The sequence below is a fragment of the Amblyomma americanum genome, chromosome 1 (genome assembly GCF_052857255.1).
Source record: "Amblyomma americanum isolate KBUSLIRL-KWMA chromosome 1, ASM5285725v1, whole genome shotgun sequence".
Classification (NCBI taxonomy): domain Eukaryota; kingdom Metazoa; phylum Arthropoda; class Arachnida; order Ixodida; family Ixodidae; genus Amblyomma; species Amblyomma americanum.
Window position 1 is genome coordinate 367,455,752 of NC_135497.1, and position 26,571 is coordinate 367,482,322.

At 46.7% G+C, this 26,571-nt stretch overlaps 1 pseudogene; it reads left to right on the forward strand.

Annotated features, from left to right (window-relative positions):
- The first annotated feature begins 22,464 nt into the window (after positions 1-22,464).
- Positions 22,465-22,613, forward strand: LOC144116716 (U2 spliceosomal RNA; annotated as a pseudogene).
- The last annotated feature ends 3,958 nt before the right edge of the window (positions 22,614-26,571 follow it).

Sequence of the window (26,571 nt, forward strand, 5' to 3'; positions counted from 1 at the left end):
ACTCTCGGCCAGCCACAGACTGTCCAGGCAGCGGGCGCCAGTCATCAGGACAGCCACCGTTGGACAACTGCATTCGCGCCAGACCGACAAAGTTCCCGGTGCGGTGAACAATTAGTATCCATTCATGTGATAATGCTCGGTCGGAAGCACCAAAATGGTGCGTCTAAACGAAAGGCGAAGTTATAAAGAGAAGAGCGTGAAAAAAGCTACCAAAGATGCCAAAGTACCCATTGAATGCAACTTCCGCGGATCAGTATGATCGCTCTACCAGAGTCCGTGTCAAACTCCCAATAGTAGCTACTGCGCTTCTGTGGAGGACTTGCCAACTCCATCACGATGGCTTCCTGGCAAGAAGCAAGGTTTGTCTCATCTTGGTTGTCTGGATCCTGTGAAAACGGTGCCAACCTCGGTCATCCATAATTCTGAGCAACCGACGCTAACCGAGTCTAGTCCTGTTCCTGAGTCAGCAACGTCTATGCTACAGGGCCGGACCCCTGCCACAGAGTCCAGGTGTCTGGTCCGCCACGCCCGATTACTACTGCTGCTGATAAACAGGTGCCAAACCTCCCCGATGAGCACCCTTCTACTGACGAGTGCCAGGAAATAACTCTCCAAGGACCGACTCACTTGTTTCCTTCTAGTTTGGCTTCAAATAATCGTGTTCTCACCCACAAAGTGTGGCTCGAGAGAACGAATGAGACGGCTTCTCGTTGCGGCAATAGAGAAGTACAGACACTCCCGCAGCAAGAGGTACGTTGCGAGATTCTCTGAAGTGACCCTGCTAAGTGGCCGGGCGTTATTACTCACAGACTTCGGAGTGTATGTCATTAGAAAGGGCCATTTTATTTTCAAAATCGGGCAGAAAATTTTCTATCTTTCAAAAGGCAATACAAAACTCAGAAACGCTATATGTCTCCTCATCGTCTCGTGCGAAAGGCTGTAAATGGGGAGGCGTACGAGCGACACTGGTTAATGTACTCGCAGTCCAAAGGTTTTGTTTACTGTTTCATTTGCAAACTATTTTCGATTTCAAGCCACCCCAGTGCTTTTACCACGCACGGTTTTTCTGATTGGAAAAGAGCAGAAGAAAAAGTTTGCGCACATAAAAATAGCATCGACCGCTGGAACTGCGCGGCAGCACGGCTCGTCCGCTCTAACTCGAGTAGCACAATTGACAAGGAGCTGGTTAAGCATCTTCTCACTGAGACCGCTTACGGGACAGAGGTGTTGAAGCGCGTAGTCGTTGTGGTTCAGCTTCTAGCTTAGCGCAACCTAGCGTTTATGGGCAGTGAGGAGATTTTTGGTTCACCGTGAAATGGCAATTATATGGGAGTGCTTGAGGCCATTGCCAAGTTTGATCCCTTTCTAGAGGAGCACATCAAACGCTACGGGAACAAAGGGAAAGGTCACACATCGCATCTGTCAAAAACCGTTTGTGGTGAATTTATTGAGCATATGGCAAAGGCTGTCAAGAAACGTCTCGTTTAGGAAGTGGAAAGCGCAAAGTACTTGTGTTAAATTGTTGCTTCGACTCCAGACCTTACTCACATTGATCAGCTGTCAGTTGTTTTACGATTTTATCTAAATGGGAAAGTGTACGAACGCTTTCTTGTACTTGTTGTAATCGAATCGCATTCCGGCTTGTATCTTTTCGATACCGTGATGTTCCTCTTGAAGCTCAATGGTATCTGAATTGATTATTGTAGAGGCCAAGCTTATGATAATGCGAGTAATAAGTCAGGAAAATACGAAGCCCTGCAAGCTCAAATCAAACACCTGAACGAATTGACAATCTACGTCCCTTGTGCTGGTCATTCACTGAACTTAGTTGGCGCATGTAACATTGACCGTTGCCTTGAGGTAGTCAAACTTTTCACTGTATTTCAGACTCTGTATGTGTTCTTTACTGCCTCACCTAGGCGATGGAGGTATCTTTTGGACAGCATGGGCGGAACTGGCCAGCAGCTTGTTTTGAAAAGTCTTTCTGAGACCAGGTGGTCAGACACGCTGAATCGTGTAAGGCCATTCTTAAAAACTTCAATGCAGTCTTGTGTTGCCTTGAAGCTATACCAAAGAACGAGGAAGAAAGCGGTGACACTAGGAACGAAGCGCACTCCAAGAAAATGACAAAAATAGAGACTGCATTCATGGTGATTTTCTGGAGTGAAATCTTGGAGCGCTATGACAAAGCGAGCGTAGCACTTCGGATACCAAGCCTAGACATTTCAGCTCTTGTAGACCTGCTGGGCTCTCTAGAAGGCTTTGTTAATTCGTTGTGACTTCTATTTGATACCTTCGAAGAGAGAGCACGCACGCTAAGTACCAATTAATGTTATCAGGATGGAGGCGAACGCATCGTTTTGAGTAAGCACACGGACGGAAAAAGCGATAGTTCGCTACTAGGTAGAAACAACTTTATCGTAGAGGCCAACAATGTTGTACTTGACAGTCTAGGCTCTGCTTTGCGAGTGTGAAAGGCTGCCTACACTGAACTTTGCGAAAGGTTCGGATTCTTAAAATTGCTGACCGAAGTTGGGAGCGAGGCCCCCTTGCACAGCAGGCTAAGTTGGTGAAAACCTACAAAAATGATTTGGAGCCAGCATTTTCCGCTGAAATCGTTCATTTCGCGAACTTTCTTCACAAGTCTGTACCAAAACACGAGTCCCTTGGGAATAATGAAGTTAATGCACGAAAGAAAGCTTACTGATGCGTTACCGAACCATTCTATTGGTTTTCGAATGTACTTAAGCATACCCATGGCAAACTGTGAGACCGAACGATCGTTTTCCAAGTTGTCACTGAGAAAAAATCGCCTTCGTATGAGCCACTTTGAAGACAAGGTGAACTAGCTCTCTATCATGTCCATTTAATGTGACCTCCTCCACGATCTCTCCTTCGAACAGACTATGTCTGATTTCGCCAAAGCGAAGGCGCGAAAGATGCCATTTTAAAAGAGGACTGCTTGCGCTATACATGAAGAGTTCCAAAAAGTTCGTTGTGTCGCCTACCAGCCTCCACGTTGCCAATGAGACATTCAAGATATGCAGATCTAGCAAATATACTTATAATATTAATAATATTCAAGATACGCAAATCTTCGATCTTCGTCTGTTGTTTGTTCTTGCTGTGGTATTTAGCGTGCTTATAAAGAACAGTATCTTTGTTGTTTTTGATAGTGCCACGTTTATTAGGTGTCGTCCTTGTCTGTCTTACCTTTAACGTATATATTTTCAAATAATGTTGTGTATTTACAGTTGGTAATTTTCATCTGTACTCTATTGAATTTTTATTGTGTTTGTATTGCCTTAAGGATTCTATATATCTATTGCATCTTTATACAGTAACGTGTATAGCGATTACTGCAGTCTGATTCTTGAATTTGAATAAAGAATCTTTTTGATACAACCATGCGTCTCCTCAAGGGATTAATCTTAGTGATGCAAACAAAGCATAGCTTCAGAAGGATCGACACCTGAGGTGTGTTGTCTTTTCTACGTTTTTCTTTGTCTTGAGTGCACTAAACGTTTCCTTAAAACCTAGCTTTTGCTGCAAAACAGAATGCCGATTAATCACAAAGTGAACATATGTGTTGGTTTTTACAACAGCACGCGTATCAAGAAGGTTTTGTTGTTTTCCTTATATTAATAAGAATACTATTAATCCCGTTCATCGCACTTAGTTGTTTTTAATTTGGTGCAATAAATATGAAACATGGCATATTTCCAGTAGCGTAGCAGGCGACGGGGGCAGGGGGGTTTCAGTATAGGGAAAGGAAGCCTGCATGCGGATTATCCCAGGGCCCCCATTTTTCTTAATCCGGCATTGCCTCTGCCAGCCGTTCTCACAACAATACTGCAGTGCGTCAACACTTTTTCACACAGATCCTTGAGGCTAGACTAAAAGGAAGGAAGGAAGGCCTCCGACGTTGCTGGCACATACCCAACACGGGGGAGCGGCCAATACACAGGCGGTTCATTACTGGATACAGGAAAGTTTTGATAGGAAAGGAGTGGTAGTCTGGTAGATTGGAAGAGGGGAGGGCAGGGGTCCTCTTAACTTAGAGATTGAAGACGGGACAATGGCTTAATGTGCATAATAGTATGCAATACCTGTAATGTTTCAATGTCGTACTGACTGAGAGCGGGAAAAGGAAATTAGAATGGGAGTCGCATCGTTCATTGAAGAAAATTTTGCACAGCACAACGCACACTCCTGTCGCTTCGTCCAAGCAAAGAAGCGCCAAAGGAAAGAACAACCGAGGAAGACAGAGGCAAGCCCAGTTGATGAAATGGAATTTGCAAAAGACGCTTCCTCAATTGAGAGAAGCGGCGGCAGAACAGCAGGAAGTGATCTATTGTCTCAGATTGGGCACAAAAAGGGCACAGTGGGGAAGCTGCCAGGCCAGATCTGTGAAGGTAGAAATTTAGAAGGGGAGCCTGACAACGCAAACGCGTGAAAGAGACCTCTAGTATGCGTGAGCGCCAGTCTTTGCTACTCCAAGGATGCAGAAGATGCTGATATTCGGGAGATGATGTAATAGCCGAGACAGCAAGTTCCTGAAATATTGTGTAACTGCGAAACCTCACCGCAGCTGTATATGCTCTCGTTGGCAGGACAGTAACAATTGGGCCGCAGAGAGAGGCTCTTGCTAAGGAATCTGCAACCTCATTTAAGTGAAAGCCCATGTGACCTGGTACCCAAAGCAGCCTTACCGAATTGAGATGGAGCGGAATCAGGAACATAAAGACGCGTAATGCACGAGACCCAGTGGGTGAGGATAAGGAAGTGCCAATGGACAGAGTCTGTCATAACCGTTACCTTGCAAACGGTAGTTTCTAATTTTCGTAAGGGTAAAATTACTGCTAATAATTCAGCCAGAAAAATTGGAGTGAAGTCAGGAAGACGGCAAGAAAAAGACCAATTCAGTGAAGGCGAAAAAATTCCCTCACCTGCCTTCTCGCGATCCTGCGAGGCATCGGTAGCAAAAAGAACATGAGAGGGAAAGGACCTCACGTGGTCTTGCAATAGACCCTGAAGAAGCGGAAAGGGCTGCAGCTTTGCATTCGATGGGAAAATGTCATCGAATTCAATTTGGACAGATGGGGAGTTGTTATACATTTGGCGGACATCTGTGAAATGAATATTCGTGCGATCAAGGAGGGACTACATGTAACATATCTGCGGGGTATGAAAACGAGACCAGGCAGCACTAAAAAAGGCGGAAGGTTGACTAAGAAATATTATATTGGAAGCGTGAAGAGGTGAGTCGCACAATTTTAAAAATGTTTGAACTGTTAAAAGAAAAAACCTAGCTGATAACGATGGCATTCGCGCCTCAAGATGCAGAACAGCATTGGCGACATATTTTGGAAGCCCCTGACAAAGACGCAACGCCTCACGCTCCAAAAGCACAAGAGGGCGAAGTTTATAGGCAGCAGCTCATGAGAATAAAACACACCCGAACTGCAAAATTGGGCAGACGTATATTTTATAAATCGTCAGAAGCGTATGCCATCTCATGCCTGACCTAGCACTACGAAGCCTGCGCAGGATGCCAATGGCACGAACTCCGTTTGCAGAAACTTGCTTAATGTGTGGCCGCAAGGATAGAGTGGAGTCGTATATTCCTCCGAGATAATTCATCGTCTGAACTTGAGGTATTATGTTATTTCTATAGACCAGGCAGATATTTACAGGAACAAAAACTGGAAATACTAACAATGCACATTTCTTCACATTAGGGGCAGATGAATTCTTCCTAGCCAGTTGTCAAGAACATTGAGGTAATTTTGCAGGTTTCAATAAAAAGTGTGAATGTCACCTGCTGATTCAAAAAATGGAGTATCGTCGGCGTACACATAAGTTTTCACATTTTGAATGCATGTAATTGAGCTTAGAAAAATGTTAAAAAGAACAGGTGAGAGAAGTGATCCTTTCGGAACACCTCTTGTCTGTGGAAATCTCCTTGAGGAAACACCATTTTGGCAGCAGTAAAATTCTCTATTTTCAAAACAAAACAGAAATCCAGGCTGCAAAATAGCTTGGGAAGCTGAGTTCCTGTAATTTTAGTAAAAGAGTCGAGTGCTCAACGCTGTCGTATGCTTTACTGGCATCCAAGGTGGCAAGCGCAGCAAACTGTTTTCTATTGCGAGCTAATTTAATACGACTCTCAAGGTCAGTACGAGCACACCGAAACGAACAACCCGGCCTGAAACCAATTTGACATGAATTCAATAGAGCATTTTCTGAAATGAATGACATGACACGGCTGATAAGGACCCTTTCCACCAATTTCACTAGCTTCGATGTTAACGAAATAGGGCGTACAATGTCTAATGTTAAGCCCTCCCCTTGCTTTTTAAGCAATGGAACTATTTCAGCAAGACGCCACTCATGCGGTATCCAAGGACCTTTAATAGAATGGTTAATTAGAGCCAGCAGGTCTGCAGGAGATTTATTGAACAAAATTTTGATCATACATGAAGTGACCTTATCGGGGCCAAGAGCCGCTGGGGATAAGCGCAGAACAATTTGCGAAAGCTCAGGCATAGAGACCTCAGTGAAATCACTTGAGGTACTTGTGAATATAGTAGGAGATGTAAAGCAGATGTAAAGCGAAGCTCTAGGCCACACGCAGTATCCTCTAATGCCTTTGCGATGTCAGCACGGGACTGAACGAGGGATTCAGTGTAGGCAGCCGGAGGAATCACCTTGTTGCGCATCATGAAATTAAACCAAGCTCGTTTATTTCCTAATTGGGGCAGGAAATCATAATAATTTGTATTATACTCCTCCTTTGCACGGGCGACAGTGCGCTTAAATGTTGCTGCAACATACTTATAATCGAGCCAATTTTTTGCGCATTGATTGATGAGAAGTTTCTTCCATGCTGCTTTCCGTCGCCTATATGCACGCGTGCAATCAGCATTCCACCAATTGTTCGCGATTGCTCCCTTTGTTCTCTTTACCAAAAATTCAGACTTTTGCCTTACACGGTCCAGTACTCAACATAGATGTGCAGCCTTGCTTTCGGCACTTCTCTGAACGCAATTGTCTGAAGTGATTTGGAGGGCTGATTTTAGCGTGTCTTTAAAGCAACTGTAATTTATTATTGTGCGCTGATGTCGCTCAGCAAGAGTAAAGTTACACGCAAACTTGAAACTAATCGGTAGATGATCACTGTTTGTTGCACTGTCAACAGGCGCCCAAGACATAACAGAGACTCCTGGGGAGGAAAAAGTTAAATCCAAAGCAGAGCGGCATTGCCTCCGAACAAACGTAGGCAATCCTGAATTGTTGCAGATGAAGTTGTTGCAGAAGCCCAATCAAATAGTCTAGAACCAAAGCTGTCTGTTTTAAACCCCCACGTCATATGGTGCGAATTGAAGTCTCCAATAAAACCTGAGATCGGCGACTAGACATGAGTGAGTCAAGGGGCCGAGTGTCACGCACACCAGACGGGAAATATACATTAGCTACCGTAAAGGACTGTTGACCTGGGGCGCTGAGGTCAGCCGCAAGGATTTCACGTTCATTGTCCGCATATTGGAAAGAAATGCGTGCCCTGTGGCTGGCAAAACTTTGTATATATGAGCACTAACAGCCCTCCCCTTCGTGATGACCGTTCAAGCCGGAACGGACGGTAATCCTTGAATGATAATTGAAATTTGAAGTTAGCCATGTTTCCTGTAAAGCAACTAAATCTGGTAGAAGCTGATTGCATAGGCAATTTAAATCTTTTGAACTTAGTATATAGATTGACAATTCCACTGGAGTACGCTTAAGAACCCTATCTTGGCGGGATTGCCGCAGCCGCGACCGCCTTTTCTAGAATCCTGGTCTTAGCGTTTTGACTTGCGTTACTTTGTTTTTGACTGGGGGCAAGATGAACCTGCAATATTCAGAGTAGACCCACTACGTTTCTGGGCGCAGAGATCAGACTCCATATCCATACAATCCATAGAGGATGCGTCCATAACGCTATTCGAAGGAGAGGCCTGAGAAATCTTTTGTTGCTCGCATTGTTTTTGGCCCCGTGGAGCGGAATTGATTAATACAGAAGGAGGGGTAGCTGCCGAAGCCAAAGAAGACAAGAGCGGAGCGGTGGACGCCTGCAGAAGATTAGTCATATGAACAGCTATGACCTGCGAAATGCACATGGACACGGTTTCCATAATGTGATCCATTGCATTTGCCGCAGCTTTCTCAACTGCCGTTGTAATAGCCTGGGACCAACTAAAATCCATTATGGGTGGGCATTTGGCGGCCACACTAGAGTGGCCTGAGGCTCTCTCCTTGACTGCGGCAAAAGCCTCTCTCCACGTTCATCTGTGCTTGTCTATAAGCTCGAGCACCTGAACTTCTTGTGGTCGTGCAGGACAGTCAGGCGAATCAGCAGGGTGAGCACCGCTACACAAACAACATTTCTCTTGCTGTTCAGGACATTCCTCTCTGCAATGACGTTCCCCACAGGCACAGCAGCGCAAGTCGATTTGCAGGCTTTGCCGCTGTGGCCAAATCGCCAGCAGTTTTGACACTGAAGGGGGCCAAGAGCTAAAGGCATCTACTCAAAAAAACGATGGCCACACCTTAATCTCTGACGGACAAAATATTCCTGCAAATGTGGCAATGATGGACTCCGTAGGAATTCTTACTCCGTCAACCATCCTGTTGCATCGATGAACAGCAATCACTCCTGCAGGCCAGAGGTTCTCAAGCGTTTCCACAGGGCTCAATCGAGTGTCGACCCCTCGGACCAAGCCCTTGGAACATGCTAGATGAGGTGGAATGAATGCACTCACCGGGTGGTTGGCGAAGGTCGTACACTTTAGAAGGTCTTCAATACAGTCTTTATCCGGCGACCTGCACAAAATACCACCCCTGCCGAACTGCCGGACATCGGTAATGTGTATGAAGTGCTTCGATGTGGACTGAAGAGCCGCCTACACTGCCTCCGGGTTGTTCAGTCGGATAGCGCCTCCATCGGAAGGCACTAAAGCGACCGGAATGCTCGAAACACCATTGCGGAAAAAGAGATCAAATGGGAGCTGGTCGTGAGGAAGAGATGCCGAAAAAGGGGAAACCCCTGGCCAGGAGAAGAAGTAGACATTAAGCTCTCGTCCCGCACCCAATGACCCCAGAACAAGAGCAAGCAGGCACAGACAAAAAGAAGGAGAAATTTAGCAAGCTAGCGCAACACCGCCAGGTACATAGTCACTGCCCCGCAGCCTGGATAGCTGAGCCACGTGATCTTAGTCTTTTTCTGTCTTGGCGTCACGAGTTTCAATGGAGGGGTGGGAAAAAGAAATGTGCCAATTTGAACTCTATTTTCAAGATGATAGCATAATAATAAATTTATCTTTTCCTCAAAGATACATGGACAGAGGAGCGGCAGAAAAAGCTGTAGAAAACAACTTGACAACTTCGCAGCCACCACTTTATAGGTTACAGCAGCAGACAGGCAACGACTCAGCTTCTAAAGTCGTAGAAAAAAAGATAACGTAATATATCGCAAGGTCACCACAGGTGTACTGAGAAAACCCCTCAAAATCAAGTTTGTTACAAATGCGTGACACTTTCACACATCAAAATATGAGACAGCAACAAAGGCAGTGAATTTGGCATAAGCGAGCATCAAAAATGTTTGGAGCTACCTTCTATATACTTACTACGCAATACCTTATGTGTACAGGTGAACAAGTAAAATGTACAGATATATAATCGTTCAGAAGGAAAAGGAGTGTGTACAGCAAGTGTTCTTGTCCGGTGCTTAGGCGTACTGTTGGCACCAACCAGTTTTCAGGTTGTCTGAGAGGGTGACTTATGGTTTTCTCTTGCAAATTTCTTGGATGTCGAATATTGTTTGTAACATTTTTAATTTCTCTTTTGTAACGAATGCTTAACAGGTATCGATATAATTCATAGATTGGGATCACACCGGCTTCAAGGAAGAGTTTTGCTGGTCGATCTATAGCTAACAATAAAGGCGTAGCGAAGGATCCTTTTATTGCAACTAGCTTATTTTACGAAGACAGGAATGGGTTGCAGTTCCTTCCCCCCCCCCCTGGACTAAAAGAACGCCTGCGCAAGTCCTCCTCTCCGCAGTCGTACATAACGACAGTGAGGTCATGGGATGCTGCTTTATGGACCGCTCAGCGCGGCGGCCAGAAATGGCTAGTGGATTCGGTCTTTATGTGAAGCACAAGCCCATGGACTCCTGGACTGGTAGGCTACCACCCTGGAATAATTTTTTTCGTCTAATAAAAGGTATTTCCATCCACCAGGGGAGAGATCGACGGCTGCGAGTGCAATGAACCCAAATTTTAACGGAACTGCAATCTGTATGTGTTGGCTCATTCCATCAAGTGCTTTTGGAGCCAATGCTTCATTTTTACTTCTGCAGAAGTTGTCATGCGTGACCACCGAATATGTGCTGAAACACATGAAAGCTGCGCTAAGTTTTTTGATTCAAAACAAGTAAACGATTATCAGAAGACTAGGCATGAATGGATCTCGACGTCTTGCGCATGATTATTTATTAAGCAGTAAAAAATACTTGTTTTGGTTAAGGTTTTTGGGGTGTAATTGCCTCCTACTTATCATATTTCGCATGCGTACCTGCGCTTATCTGGCCCCCAGGACAAGGATGTTTTGAAGCGAAAAGCTTCACTACGCTAGTTAACACCACGCTTCGCGCGAGCCCGCGTATGTCAGAGCACTAGTGACGTCACGCATGGCGGTTTCTCTCTTTCTCGCTCCCTAGTCACTAGTGCGCATGCGCCACTAGTAGCACCGAGCCACAGGTGTTCCGCCGCTGCGCAGCGCCGCGCCTTTCCTCAAAATCCAACTTTCGATTTTCAGCTTTCTCTTTCCTCTTTCTCTCCATCCTTTACCCCTTCCTTTACGGCGCGGTTCGGGTGGCCAGCGAGTTATGTAAGAAGGTTACTGTGCCATTTCCTTTCCTCAAGTGTCAAACAAATAGAAGGGAGCCAAATGCGTTCTTAGAGATCATTGGCATAGACAATTTTAAAGACTTCATATTCAGGAAAGGCTAGTCGCACAACCGGCTCCGTGGGCCACTGGAGACCTCAATCTTGCCTTCGCTTGGTATATTCTGAATCAGCTGGGCTAATTCATGTCATTTTTGATAAGAGAAAATGCGTGTTGCCAGACGCTCCAGGAGCAGCATAAAAAAGGGTTATGTGGAGCAAAGGAAAGGCGGCGGGTGTGAAAACTTTCTTGTCGCAAAGGGATTCGCCCCCCTCCCTGCTCCCCAAAGGTAGGGCCCAAAGTCAATTATGCCTCCTAGACTTGTCGGCCGCGTTTCGATGGAGACCGCAGTTGCTCAGTGGTTAGCGCACTCGGCTACTGATCCGGAGTACCCAGGTTCGAAGCCGACCGCGGCGGTTGCGTTTCGATGGACGTGAAACGCTAAGGCGCCTGTGTGCTGTGCGATGTCAGGGCACGTTAAAGATCCCCAGGTGGTGGAACTTATTCCGGAGCCCTCCACTACGGCAGCTCTTTCTTCTTTCACTCCCTCCTTTCCCCTTCCCTAACAGCGCGATTCATGTCTCCAACGATATGTGAGACAGATGCAGTGCCATTTCCTCCCCCCCCCCCAAAGAAAAGCAATCAACGCAAAAGGCGCCCGCGAGCTTGGGTTTCCCCACCAGGCTTTAGCAACATAAATTATATTGGGACTAAGAAAACGAAACAAGAGAAATGTGCCCCAGCCTGCACCACTAAGCAGAACAGCATGACGTACTCAAATAACCAAAGGCGGCTCCAAACACGCGCCTTATCCTCCCCTTATATACGCTCGCGCTGTCACCAAATCCACAGAAACCGCTCTAGAACCCTCTGCCGCCACCCCAAAGCCACTCTCGACCATATCCTTCTCTTCTGCCCGACGAATCCTTTCCGCGGGGCCTGGAGCACCTTACCACTTGGGAGGCTTGGAAGACCCTACTGCGCTCCGAGGACCTGGCCAAGCAAGTCATCGCCGCAGGCCGGGCTGCCAGCGTCATGAGCCTCCAGGACATCAACGTTTTAGTGCAGTGGGGCCGTGCGGGGGCCCAAGGACCTGCGTGTCCTAAAATCGCTCGTGTTAATTAAAATTTTCGCCACCTAAACCGTAATAACAAAGAGCCACAGTTGTAATTTATGGAAGAATTAAGACGCGCTTTTCGCGGCCGCCCGCCACATAATCACTGTGGGCGATTTTAATTCTGTTTTCTATGCGCATGCTGATGTGTAACGCCCTGTCAGGAATCGGCCGCGCTGCAATGTCTATTAGTTACGACGCCTTGTCCGATATTTTTCGCAGCCCGATGTTCTTCCGTGGCTCTCATATCTGTTGGACATTGCGACATCCGTCATCGTCAAGCAGGCTGCACCGCGCTATTGTGCCTACGTGCGTGTCACGAATATACTTTGCATTTTAACGCCAGAGCGTTAAGAAGCTCGTGTCGCAGTAAAGCCGGTCTCGTCGGAAACGGCGTCTTTCGCCGTGAGCGAAAAGTATCGCATCTCGGTGGACACCTGAACCGCGCCGTAAGGAAAGAGATTTTAAAGCGACAGTCTTAAGGATTGATTGATTGATCAATCGTTTTTTCCTTCTCTTACGGCGCGATCCGGGTGTCCAGCTAGAATTGAGAGACAGGCGTCATTTTCTTTCCTTAAAAGCAATTGTTCATTTCATTTTGCTTCCCTTACAGCCCGGTTCGGGTGTCCGCAGAGATAAGTGAGACAGGCGTCCTTTCCTAAAATTGTCCAATGAGCCACGCGTCACGCCGTACGGGCGACGGCGTTCCGTGTAATCATCGGCAACGCTGCGACACGCTGTCGCGTCTCACTGTTAAAACCGAGGCTTAAGCGTCCTCCAATTTTTTGCCCTCGACTCGAGTGTGCGTTTCTGACTCTATAGTGGTTCTTGAGGAAAGGAAATTTCGCAGTAATTGTCTCACATACCTCGGTGGACACCCGAACCGCGCCGTAAGATAAGGTAGTAAGCCTGGATGGAATAAAAGAATAAAGTAAGAAGGAGCAGCTGTACAGTAGGGCTCCGGAATAATTTCAACCACCTGGGGATCTTCAAGGTGCTCTGCCATCGCACAGCACACGGGCGCCTTTTTCGTTTCGCCTCCATAGAAACGCGGACGCCGCGGTTGGGTTCGAACCCAGCTACTGTGGTTCAGTAGCCAGGTGCGCCAACTGCTCAGCCACCACGGCGGGTGTGCTTTTCTGACCAGCGGCTAGTAATGCCCGCGTTTTGTCTTCCTGGTACTTCAATAGATCGACAATGGCGTCTTGTATTGCGCGTGCTGCGCACTCGCGTGCGCGCACGATCCTGTTGCGCGCTCTGCGCACTTCACCTGCCGACTGTGGCCACGATGCATGGGACGTGCTCGAAGAGCTTTGGCCATTATATTGCTCAGAGGAGGGCAGCTACTTGCGCCGTCATGTGTCAGATGACATGTCACACGCGACAGCGAAGCTACAAATTGAGATGCGGACATAATGCGCGCATAGTATGACAACCGCGGAGGTGGTACATACGCCGCATTGGCGCTTGATCCCATTTAGCAATCCAGCATTTTCTGCGTGGCCCGTGTGCGCGCTCCTGGGTGTCAAGCTTTGCAAGATGCCGTACTCTAAGAAAAATGTTGCGAAAAGGGTGCATCTTCGCGATTTATGCTACCTGAAGACGCATGGACTAACTATGCACTCTCCTAACACGCACGAGGGGGTCTTTAGTCTGTTTCGGAACCCATACACCGTTTTTTACACCTTTAAAGGTGCACTAAAGAGGAATCTGAACTTGTCTTTTTACCGCGACAAATCTATCTACACGTTCTGGTCATTCTTAGAAACTTCGAATAATTGTCCTGTGCGGTCCATTGCCCTAATGAAATCAGATTAAACGATCCGGCTCACGCCTTTTTAAGACCGTTTTCTCTTATTCATCACGTTGCTTAATTTCTTGGGCTCTGCTACCACCACCCTTCGGTGTGAAATATTTCCAAATCCGAGGAATTCAAGATGGCGGCCTCCACAGTAAATCAATGTACCAACCCAATTTAAAATTGACTGGTGACGTGATTATTAATCGAATTGGCGATTGATTGGTGGAGACACTGATTTTGTGACGTCGTATTTGGCCCGTGACTGTTTTATACCTTTTAAATCATTAATTAATGAGGTCGTCATAACACGAACTAGATATTTGGAATCCTCAAGATGAGTATAACACGTTAGACACCTTAGTAGGACACGTTAGACACCGCTTCACTCAGAGGGCACCTTAGGGCAGTCGCCTGAAGATGGGGCAGAAAGCAGGAGCTTCACCGAGAGGTCACAGTGCTGCACGCCTGATTGTTGCAGTAGTGACCGTGAGAAAGACCGGACAAATGTCAGAGTGCGAAAGCTCCGACGCACTTGCAGCTGAGGAGAGCAGCCTCAGTGAAGAACCGGAATCTCTTCTGAGTGAACCCTCGAGCAGCAATGTGGCCTTTCCAGTGAGGAAGGTTATGAAAATTTTGCCTGTGAGAAAAGCCAAAGTGCACTGCAAAGAATGAAGCACGAGTGCACTGAAAGTGACGAGCTCGAGAGAGAAACTCAGGAAGAATGATCAGTGCTGAAAGGACTAAAAGGAGCTGAACCAGTGGCTTCATCGCGAGAACCCATCTCGGATGATGCAAGTGAAAATGAACCGGGCGTGCCCCGTAGGAGAATGCGGAAAAAAGTAAAAAGTAAAGGAAGCAAGCCGGACACCACCGAAGCGGGTGAACATGAACACAAGAAGCCCTAAAGAAAATTAAAAAAGAAACTGGACAGAAAGAGAACTAAGCTGAGGACAGCTGACAAGGTTGCACGCGAGCTGCACGAACATCACAGCAAAGTGAGAAAGAGGTTCAAACGAACGAGCCCAGCGTTTAGCAAGGACTCGCTCTGGAAGCGTAAACGCATACAGAAGAGCGCGCACTGACAAGAGGAAACTCACGAGAAGTGGAGCTGTCATAAGCGTACAGGCTTAAAATCTGCTCGCAACAGACGCGCTAGCCACAGGAAAAGAAGGACTCGAAGTCCGAGCAGAAACACGCATACGAGTACGAGTAGGAAGCAGAGCCAAAATCGCATAAGGAAACGAAGCCTCAATAGACGGCGGAAAAACAGCAGAGCTCGCGACAGGAGGAAGGTCCAGAGTCGCGTGCTAGAGGGCAGCAAAAGTGCGATCGAAAACGAGGGAAAGTCTTGTTCCGAGCCCGTGTATGCCCAACGTGGAAGTATCGGCGAAAGTATGCATCGCACTTGTGTGCTCACTCTGTAATATTATGTTAATGTGTTGCCCGGTTACGGCATGTATTGAAGTGAACCTTAGCATTTGTCAAGTGCAATGTGTGTGCAGATATCGTTGTATTGATGTGTGTATTTTGGCATTAGCCATTCAGTTTGTGAGCGCAGGCATGTACGCGCGTATTTTGTGTTGTGAGAATACTGTTGCACAATGTTCTTAAAGGAAGGGGCAGTGTGACAAAAATTCGGCGAATTGCAGAAAGGACACAGCGAGGAATCAATCCGGCCGCGCGCTGTAAACTAAAACAAGAACCGGAGAAGGATCCCCGGAGAGTGCGTAACTTCGCGTGTGCTGCTGCGCTTCTCAATAAGCTCGCCGACGCGGCGCCAAAGGAAACACGGTCACGCGTGACGTCGATTTCTTTAGAATGTCTGAGTAGTTTCTACTCATCGTCGCCGGAGAGGGCGTGACATTGACCGCGCTAAAGTGATACGCTCTCCCCTTCGCTCTCGCGCCTTCGTCTTCGCATCGCGAGAAGGACCCAGAAATTTCTCGAAGGCTGTCTCCGCGCTCGACCAATGGGGTCGCGTGCTCGGCACGAGAAGCACGAAGAGCTTGTGCATTTGAAACTGCGTGTATATGCGCGCCTGCCTTGGCGCGAAGAACAGACGCAGACTGCGCCTATAAATGAGGGGCTTCAACGGCCGTCTGTTGGCCCGAGCCGCCGCTTAAGCTTACGAGAAGCGCGCCCGCTCGGCTCCCGGGAGAACACCACTCGCCCAGCCTCGGATCAGCGAGGCAACGTGTGCCAGTCTGCAGATCGGCCCCGTCGTGCTCCTCAATTCGTCGGACTGTTGCAGTGCCCGGTGGACAAAGTGTGTTCTGTTTGTTCTCTCTGGTTAGTGCACTTTAGGTGCAAGAAATCTGTTGAATTGTATTCTCTCTCGATTGTTACTTTTCACGAGTTGCATTGTATTTGTAAATCACTTTGGATGTGCTCGTACGACTGATTGTGAAATCCTCTGTATCGTCTCTTTGCTGTATAAACATTGTTTTGTTTTGTGAACCTTTGGCTCCGACCTTTTCTCTGGCTTGCGACCGGCGAAAGCTGGGCACCAAACGACCAACCCCTTTGTCACATGGTAGCCTGCCTCCGGCTGAGCTTGCCACGCTGAGTGGAGGGCATCTTCTTTGTGACCGAGACCGCTACCTGCACACGCTCTAAGGGTGTCTGGGAGCGCACGCAAAAGTGCGCGAAGTGGTGGCACTCACTCCGCCATTCCATGCCGTCCACGCTTTGAGGGTTACCCCTCGAGGGCGGCTAGGCCGGACGCTAGGTTCGGAGGCTATGCTTACTTGGTGGCAAGGTTGCTCCTAACTTAAAAGTCTCGTAAAAACCAAACTGGTGGTCCCAAAATTTAGAGAGTTGGTTCCACTTAATCCTCGGGACTGCCGAAAATCGTTCTGACTTGGTATTTTAATGGGTACACCAAAAGCCGCCGTAAAAGGCCATTAACAGCGGAGCTCGACGTGGAAGCCTCTTCACTCCTTGGCGAGAAGCCGCAAGACAGTTTTATAATATACTTAGACTGCGTTGGTCGCCTCGCTCCCTGTTCATCTATTTAAATCTAAGCTGAAATCGAACTGATTCAGTGTGAAACACATGTAGACGCCAAAACATAATCAGGAAATACAGCTATCTTGAAAACTGATTACTGTGGGCTTCGGATCTAGTGTCGAGAGAAAGAATACTAAACTTGTTGGAAAGAAAACGTCTAAATGTCTTTTACGCTGCGTTGAGGAGTTTCAGAGAGATCACCAAAAGTGCAACTGTGAGACTTGGCTCGTGTCATAGTAAAAGTGTTCTAAGCAAAAAAAAACGGCGTATATATATATATATATATATATATATATATATATATATATATATATATATATATATATATATATATCAGCAGACAAGTTAAAGGAAATGAGGGGCCCGTTTGACAAATTTATGAAGGGAGCCAACAGTCACCGAAACCAAGGTGCATAGGGGAACGTTAATTTTTTTTTTTTTAATGTGTTATGCTTATCAGTAGGATAATAATTCTTAGATTAATAAATCGCTTAAAGAAAATTACTTATAAAGCAGCAGAAAAAACAACCATGCCGCCGGTGGGATCCGAACCCACGACCTCCGAATATCGCGTCCGGTGCTCTTACCAACTGAGCTACGGCGACGGCTGTCCAATCTGCTGCTCTCGTGGGTATTTATGTTTACTGGGTGTAAGCGAGCCTTGAGAGTGTTCACCAGCGCCACCCTCGACCATAGCGGCGGACGTAGCACGTCCTGTAATACCGCGAGCGTGACGAAGAACGTCATCTAACGGAGAGGGCGGAAACTGTGCGAGAGCCCTCTTATACTACCTTTGGCATTAAGACTGCCAGAACCGAGACCCTCGTTAAGCTATCAGCAGACAAGTTAAAGGAAATGAGGGGCCCGTTTGACAAATTTATGAAGGGAGCCAACAGTCACCGAAACCAAGGTGCATAGGGGAACGTTAATTTTTTTTTTAATGTGTTATGCTTATCAGTAGGATAATAATTCTTAGATTAATAAATCGCTTAAAGAAAATTACTTATAAAGCAGCAGAAAAAACAACCATGCCGCCGGTGGGATCCGAACCCACGACCTCCGAATATCGCGTCCGGTGCTCTTACCAACTGAGCTACGGCGACGGCTGTCCAATCTGCTGCTCTCGTGGGTATTTATGTTTACTGGGTGTAAGCGAGCCTTGAGAGTGTTCACCAGCGCCACCCTCGACCATAGCGGCGGACGTAGCACGTCCTGTAATACCGCGAGCGTGACGAAGAACGTCATCTAACGGAGAGGGCGGAAACTGTGCGAGAGCCCTCTTATACTACCTTTGGCATTAAGACTGCCAGAACCGAGACCCTCGTTAAGCTATCAGCAGACAAGTTAAAGGAAATGAGGGGCCCGTTTGACAAATTTATGAAGGGAGCCAACAGTCACCGAAACCAAGGTGCATAGGGGAACGTTAATTTTTTTTTAATGTGTTATGCTTATCAGTAGGATAATAATTCTTAGATTAATAAATCGCTTAAAGAAAATTACTTATAAAGCAGCAGAAAAAACAACCATGCCGCCGGTGGGATCCGAACCCACGACCTCCGAATATCGCGTCCGGTGCTCTTACCAACTGAGCTACGGCGACGGCTGTCCAATCTGCTGCTCTCGTGGGTATTTATGTTTACTGGGTGTAAGCGAGCCTTGAGAGTGTTCACCAGCGTTGTTTTTTCTGCTGCTTTATAAGTAATTTTCTTTAAGCGATTTATTAATCTAAGAATTATTATCCTACTGATAAGCATAACACATTAAAAAAAAAATTAACGTTCCCCTATGCACCTTGGTTTCGGTGACTGTTGGCTCCCTTCATAAATATATATATATATATATATATATATATATATATATATATATATATATATATATATATATATATATATATATGAAATGTTCAGTCCACATTCACAATGCACCTCAGCATTGTTGGTATTAAAGTCTAGAGTCTGACGGAAACCCGTCTGGCCGGGGTGGTATATGACGAAAGAACGGTCCTACGAAGTTAAGACAGCGCATGTGCCAGCTCGAAAACTGAGGAGTCAGCTTGTGCACGTCAAAGACAAGTTACAGAAAGAAAAGTTCCCAGGTGTCGTGTATTCGATACCCTGTGCAGACTGCCTATCTGTGTATATCGGTGAGTTGGGTGACTTAGAACGAAGAATACGCAGGTCAAAATGCGCTTGCCGAGCATTCGAGTTCCGCCGCACACAACATAGACTGGGCCGAGGCACGTGTGATTGCAAAAGAAAGGGACAGCAAGTCACGGCTCTATCTGGAATCGCTGATTATTCAGACGACAGCGCACACGCTCAATCGAAATGACGGGAACTGGCCCCCAATCTACACCAGGTGTCTGGGGTCGCTCATGCGCCGTGTATAAATAAAGGACGAAGCTACGTTATGCCTCATTGTGAACAAGGCTCCCGTGGGGGAGCCGAAACGTCATCCCATCTTTTCTTTTGGTCGGCGCCTTCTTCTTTCGTCATTGTTGGTATTAATGGTCAAGATGACGCATTTATCAGTGAGTGCGGCTCGTTTTTGTTGAAATGGGGCAGAAATATGAGAGTGGAAATAAATTCGATATTTCATTTACATTTCAACATATCCTCATTTAACATAAAATCACTGCGTCAACAATCTCGCTCGTTCGTTGGCTTTTCATTTAATAACTTTTATGCATGTTAACCTGAATCATTTTTTTTTTCGTCTGGCATTGTTGATATACCAGTTGACTCGAGCGGCTGTAACGGACCACGCACTATCAAGGACATTCTTGGCGGACGGACGATACGATTTGGCTCGTGCCTCATGAGTCTCTTGAGGGAGTGTAGTGCTGATTTCGTGTAACACTATGTCGCTTTATTTGCTCAGGTAACACGCGCCATAACGAGGGTTTTCTCGAAACGTTGCGCACGGGATTCGGAACTGCAAGGGGTGAAAAAGCGTCGTGGTGTTTATCTTACGCTATTAGAAAATGAAGAAAAGCGCTAACAAATAGAGCTGTGCCGCAAAACGATTCCTTTTAAAGCTGTTATTATTGTTTTATAAAAGGTTAATCTTAAGCCTAAATTAGAGGTGATATAATTGTCATGCCACTGATATGCTAGAGTGGAGCGTTAGGGTGTTAATTTTCTTCTGAGAGCTGCAATTGGTCAACAGAGTAACACAGAACCCATCATGCTGCCGGTTTTTGCCGACTTACTGCTTTTTATAAACGATACCCAATCATAAACATGGAAGCATATGCACCGAATATTAGTTATTAATATCGTTAGCAGCCAATAGCATATTTGCGGGCGTGATATTTGCTGTGGCCGATCGCGGCCAATGCACCTTTTTCCAGTAACGTTCTGCGCATGCGCCAAGCCTGCTCGTCCGCCATTTTGCCAGCCATGTTAGGCGAAAATTGGGAAAGAATCGCTGTACCAGTTCTCCCAAGAACTTGCTTAAAATCAGTTACTGGGCGAGTTGGTATTTCATGCTTACATTCACAGCGCAAAGACGAACACGGACACGAGGGGAGACACCACAAAGCGCCGACTTCAACAACGTTTATTGCTGCGCGCAGCGAATACATATAGTGTACAGCGGGCATACGCAGAAACGAAAAGGAATGTTATGTAAGACCGGTAGCAGCGCCAAACCGCAAGGGAACTCATCATCATAGGTACAAGAAAGGAAACATAAAGCTAAAACGTAAAAGGCAGGACGCAAACAAGTACAAAAAACATGATGCACTAGTTATAAATTCCTAAGACACAACACTCTTATCACTTAAAAACACCGATGGGGTGCTGGCTGAGTAATCTCCTTTTTGCGATCTCACGAGCCTCAGCTATCTCCCTGGCTGTTTTGCTGACATACTTACGATGGATTGTTCTTCTCAAAAAAGGGGCCACGTTCATTACACTGTTTTCTATCACGGCAGTGTATGCTAGATGAAGGGATGCCCCGTGACGCCATTGCTGCGTTTCATGAGCCTCTCGTTGAGACATCTGCCCGTTTGGCCACTGTGACAATGAGCCCTTTTGGGAGTATAAATCGCTACCTTCCGCTTTTGAACTTCTTATCGAAAATAGTGTGGCCGGCAGTAAACGGTGAAAATGAGACATCCCCCTTTTTTACTGCCGTCACGAAATGAAGAAGGAAAATAGAAAAAAAATCATGTAGATTCGCTCAGCTAATCCAGGATATACAAAGCGAAAGATGAGGCGATTCACTGGGTTCATGCGCGATGGCATTGAACATGTTCTACACGGCGATGGCTTTGAGCAAAGAAAGGGCGACGAACTGGCTCCCTGGGTATGCGGATGCCTCATTCGTGCTTTGATACATGTGGTGCAGGTGAGAGGGAGATGTAGCCTGATTGCATTAGCGCTGACAGCGTTGTTGCTGACATGCGGCACTGCAGCAATAGCTTGACCGCAGCGTTACTTTGGTGATCAAACTCTCGCGATACCCGCCGCGGTGGCTCAGTGGTTAGGGCGCACGGCTACTGATGCGGAGTTTCCAGGTTCGAACCCGACCTTGGCGGCTGCATTTTTATGGAGACAAAACGCTAAGGCGCCCATGCGCTGTGCGATGTCAGTGCAGGTTAAAGATTCCCAGATGGTCGAACTTATTCCGGAGCCCTCCACTATGGCATCTCTTCCTTTCTTCTTTCACTTCCTCTTTTTATCCCTTGCCTTACAGCGCGGTTCATGTGTCCAACGATGTATGAGACAGATACTGCGCCTTTTCCTTTCCTAAAAAAACCAAAACACGCAAATCTCGCAATCAACCATTAACTGAATGCCCCCTCCAAGGGTGGCAGGGAGGGCGCGCTGCCTAACCAGTGTGCGGAACGCAATCAACGCAGGGTTTTGCAGGAAAAACACTAAGGCGCCCGTGTGCTGTGCGATGTCAGTGCACGTTAAATATCCCCAGGTGGTCGAAATTATCGCGGAGCCCTCCACTACGGCACCTCTTTCTTCCTTTCTTCTTTCACTTCCTCCTTTCCTCTTCCCTTATGGCGCGGTACAGGTGTCCAATGATATATAAGACAGATACTGCGCCATGTCCTTTCCCCATAAAACCAATTGTTATTTATTAATTATTCAGTTCAACACCAACGCCACATACATAAAAGCGAGATTGAGGTCTCCACTGACCCATTGAGCCGGTTGTGCGCCTTTCCTTTCATCAAAATTAACGGCCTTTGCAAAGTTTTCAACGCCAATGAAATCTATGAACGCCGTCGGCTTATTTGTTTTGTTTGGTTTTGAGGAAAGGAAATGGCACAGTAACCGTATCACATGTCTCGGTGGACACCCTAACCGCGCAATAAAGGAAAAGATAAACGAGGGAGGGAAAGATGAAAGAGAAAACTGAAAATTAAAAGTTGGGTTTTGAGGAAAGGCGCGGCGCAGCGGAGGAACACCTGTGGCTTGGTGCTAATAGTGGCGCATGCGCAGTAGTGACTAGGGAGCGAGAGAGAGAGAATTTTCGCGGCTAGGAGCACGTTGTGACATGTGCCTCCTCGGTGCACCGCCACGACGAAATTGTAAGTTCCTGGTCCAGGACCCGTGGAGTATCTGTTACGGGTCCAATTTGGACTTATTTTTGGGAATGCGGCGGAGAGTTTGAAGCATGCTTCACTCCCGCCACCTGTTGGCCCGGTATTGCACTACCTCCGGAATCGGCCTTGTCTTTAGCGCGTCGTTGCTATCCTGTCTTTCTGTCCCCTCTTAAAACTCTCCTTCTATCTGCACGTGGTAGCGATTGTGGCTCGGCTTGAGCCAGTGAATAGTCCTGTGCGCTTTCTTTTTTCCTGGCAGTAACAGACAGACAGACCCGGCCAATAAAGCTTTCGCATTAGAATTTTGAGGACACTTGAGCTTCATGTTTAAAAGTGAGAAGCGACAACGCGTTGCAGCGTTACGAAGGGCTGCACGGAACGGAACGCCATCGCCCGTTCGGCGCGACGTGTGGCCCGTTGGACAATTTAAGGAAAGGACGCCTGTCTCATATATCTCGGTGGACACCCGAATCGGGCGGTAAGGGAAGGAAATGAAATGAGTATTGGTTTTAAGGAAAGGAAATGACGCCTGTCTCGCAATTCTCGCTGGGCTCTCCCGTATGCACCGTTAGGGAAGAAACACTGCGAGACGGAGGAGGCGGAGGAGTGCGAGGAGGAGGATCTTTCTTTGACGGCCAACGCCGCCGACGCAGGCATCGGCTTTCTCGACACGAGCTCCTTAACGCTGCCGCGTTAAAATAAATCTTTCACATGATTTTACTACTTTTCAAAACAGTACTTTGGCTTCAACACTTCTTCCGGCCTTTCAAACACTCATTAGCGTCCGCCCGCCTCCTAGCGGCAGCTCCCTGTTCGCTGCACTTGAAGGGGACGACGCTGGCTCGCTCATCGCTGCCTGCTTGTTTCTCGCCTCTGCTCTTGCTGCTTCGTGCAAGTTTGTCATGCCACTAGACACCAGATTGGCACCGCCCTGCGCAGCAATGTGCTGCACAAACTTTGCCTCCGAAGAATTCAGCGTGTTCGCGGAATGCATGGTCTTGCATCTCCTGCGACGGTTGTCTGCGAGAGGCTTAGCAAGCCTACCTCAGTCGAGCTGCAGTGTCTAGAGGGGGGAAGTGTAAGGAGCGGGCGCGACTCGTAGGGGCCGTGCTGGGGCCTTTGAGAAGGAACCGCCAGGCGGCGCTTGGCGATGTTTACACGTCATTCCAAAGGCAACGCGCCTTGTTTTTGGCCTGCCTCGTGCAACACGTGCTTCTGTCAGTTTTGCCTAGAGATGCGCATTTATTTCTATGGGCGGTGCATGCGTACAATTGTTTAGAAAACATAGCCACTGTTTTTCCCTCGGTGCACCGCAAGCTATAATTTCTGCAAGAAGAAATTGCAGCTGTTTGGTGTTCTGTAGGAAAAGGCGCGTGGTCATGTTTCAGCCTCTAACAGGGTCTCGGCATCAGATATTCGACGTCTTTGCCTGGCAACGTGAAGGTAGCGCTCTTGTCGAAGACTGTCTTGGAAGCCGTGATCCTAGCTGAAAAATTTGGCTTGAAGGTAGATTTTTTACAGCTGATGGAGCTTCATAGAACCGCTCTATGTGTCGCGTGTTTTTAATTCCCTGTTCCTCGAACTCCGTGAAGCCATCTCTTGCTCAACCCGTTGACAAAAAAAGACGCCTTTTTATTTCTTATTTATCCAATATGGCAAAATCCGTAAGAATTGGTTTCGTGCAGGATTTTTGCAGAACTTCGGATGGTGCTGCCTACGTTGAGCACATAACATTGCCACTCAAGGAAGATAGATGCGCAGTCACTCTCAGCAAGGCATTGCCATCACCGAGTCGCAGATTATGCAGGCATTCATCACTAACTCTATCCCCAACTGTTTCCAATTCAGACCTCCGAATATCTCCTTTAAACAAGCGACAAATAGCACTCGCACGATCGTGTCTCCTTGCATGACGCCTTATCTTATTGAAATTTTATTGCTGACTTTATGGAGGACAATAGTAGCTTTACAGTTCCTATATATATCTTCCACTATTTTTACATAGGGCTCATCTACACCCTGATTCCGCAATGCCTTCATGACTGCTGAGGTTTCCACTGAGTCGAATGCTTTCTCATAATCAATGAAAGCTATATATAGTGGTTGGTTATATTCTGCGCGTTTCTGTACCATCTGATTTATAGTGTGAATATGACCTATTGTGGAATATCCTTTACGAAAGCCTGCTTGATCATTTGGTTTATAAAAGTCTAAGGTTGCCCCGACTCTATAAGCGATTACCTTAGTAAATGCCTTGTAGGCAACGGACAGTAAGCTGATCGATCTGTAGTTTTGCAAGTCCTTGGCGTCTCCTTTGTTAAGAGTTTTGCGTTCTTCCACGCTTATCGTACGGTCGAGGTCATAAAGCATTGCGTATACAGGGTGGCTAGCTTTTCTAGCAGAATCTTCCATCTTTCAACATATCTGCTGTAACCTGATCGTCACTAGCTGCTTTTCCCATTTACAATACTCCTAAGGCTTCCTTTATTTTCTCTTTCGTTACTGGCGGGTCGACGCATTGCTGTGCGCTACTGTCTCTATCATTAACGTTCTGATTACATTGGCTATTGTATAGATTTGTGTAGAACTTTTCGGTTACTTAATCAATCTTATTCATAGTGCTAATGACATTGCCTTCCTTGTGTCTTAACGCATACATCTGGTTTTTACCTGTGCCTAGTTTCCTCTACCGGTTTTAGGCTACCTCCTTTCTTTAGACCATGCTCAATTCTCTTCATATTAAACTTCCTCATGTCGGCTACCTTGCGCTTATTTATTAAATTCCATACTTCTGCTAGTTCTATTTTGTCTCTAGGGTTTGACGCCATTCATGCTTGGACGTTTCTTAATCACACCTTTCGTTTCCTTAGATAGCTTGCCGGTATCCTGTCAAACCGTCTTACCGCCTACGTCTACTCCGCACTCCGTATTCATAGCTGTCAAATTATCGTTCATTGCATCAACATTAATATCGCCTTCCTCAGTTAAAGCTGAATACCTGTTCTGCAGCGATATCGTGAGTATCTCCATTTTCCCTTTTACCGCTAGTTCTTTGATGGAATTCCTCTTCCATTGTTTATTCTCTTCCCTCTTCAAGTCTAAGCCAATTCGAGACCTTACCATTCTGTGTTAGCTGCAGCGTACTTTTCCGAAGACCTTCACAACCTGCACTATACCAGGGTGAGCGCATAGTATGAAGTCAGTTTCATTTTAAGTCTCACCAATAGGGCTCTTCCAGGTCCACTTCCAGTTCTCTCGTTTGCGGAAGAAGGTGTTCATGAAGCGTAAATTCGTTCTATCTGCAAACTCTACTAATATCTCTCCCCTGCTATTCCTAGAACCTATCCCACAGTCACCTACAGCCTAGTCTCCAGCCTGCTTCTTGCCCACTTTCGCATTGATGTCGCCCATCATAAATTGTTTTTTGGGGAAAGTAAATGGCGCAGCATCTGTCTCATATATCATCGGACACCAGAACCGCGCCATAAAGGAAGGGATAAAGGAGAGAGTGAAAGAAGAAAGAGGTGCCGTAGTGGAGGCATCCGGAATAATTTAGACCACCTGGGGATCTGTAACCTGCAATGACATCGCATAGCACACGTTCACCTCAGCGTTTTTCCTCCATGAAAACGCAGCCGCCGTGTGTTTTTACTTTCCTCATTGCCGATTCGACGTCTGCCTAGAAGCTTTCAAGAGTCTGGTCATCATGACCAGATGTAGGCGCGTAGGCCTGCACCGCCTTCAGTTTGTATCTCTTATTAAGCCTAATTACGATAGCTGCCCCGCTTTCGTTAATACTATAAAACTCGTCTGTGTTTCCAGCTTTATCATAATTATTGAGGATTAAAGAAGATTAATGAGTACAAATGCATTGTTATGCAAGTAGTGTATTTATCACCTCTCCCTCTATCCTTTTTACAGTCCCCTCACCTATATCATTTCACTTCTGCAAACTGCCTGCTATCCTTTATTTTCGCTTCCCCAGCTCAGGTCCCGCCGCCGTAGTGATGGAAGATCCCGGGTTTAGCAAAAATCTTTGATCTTCCCTTATGTTTTTATTTTATATCAAACACGCTTACTATTTTTGTGCAC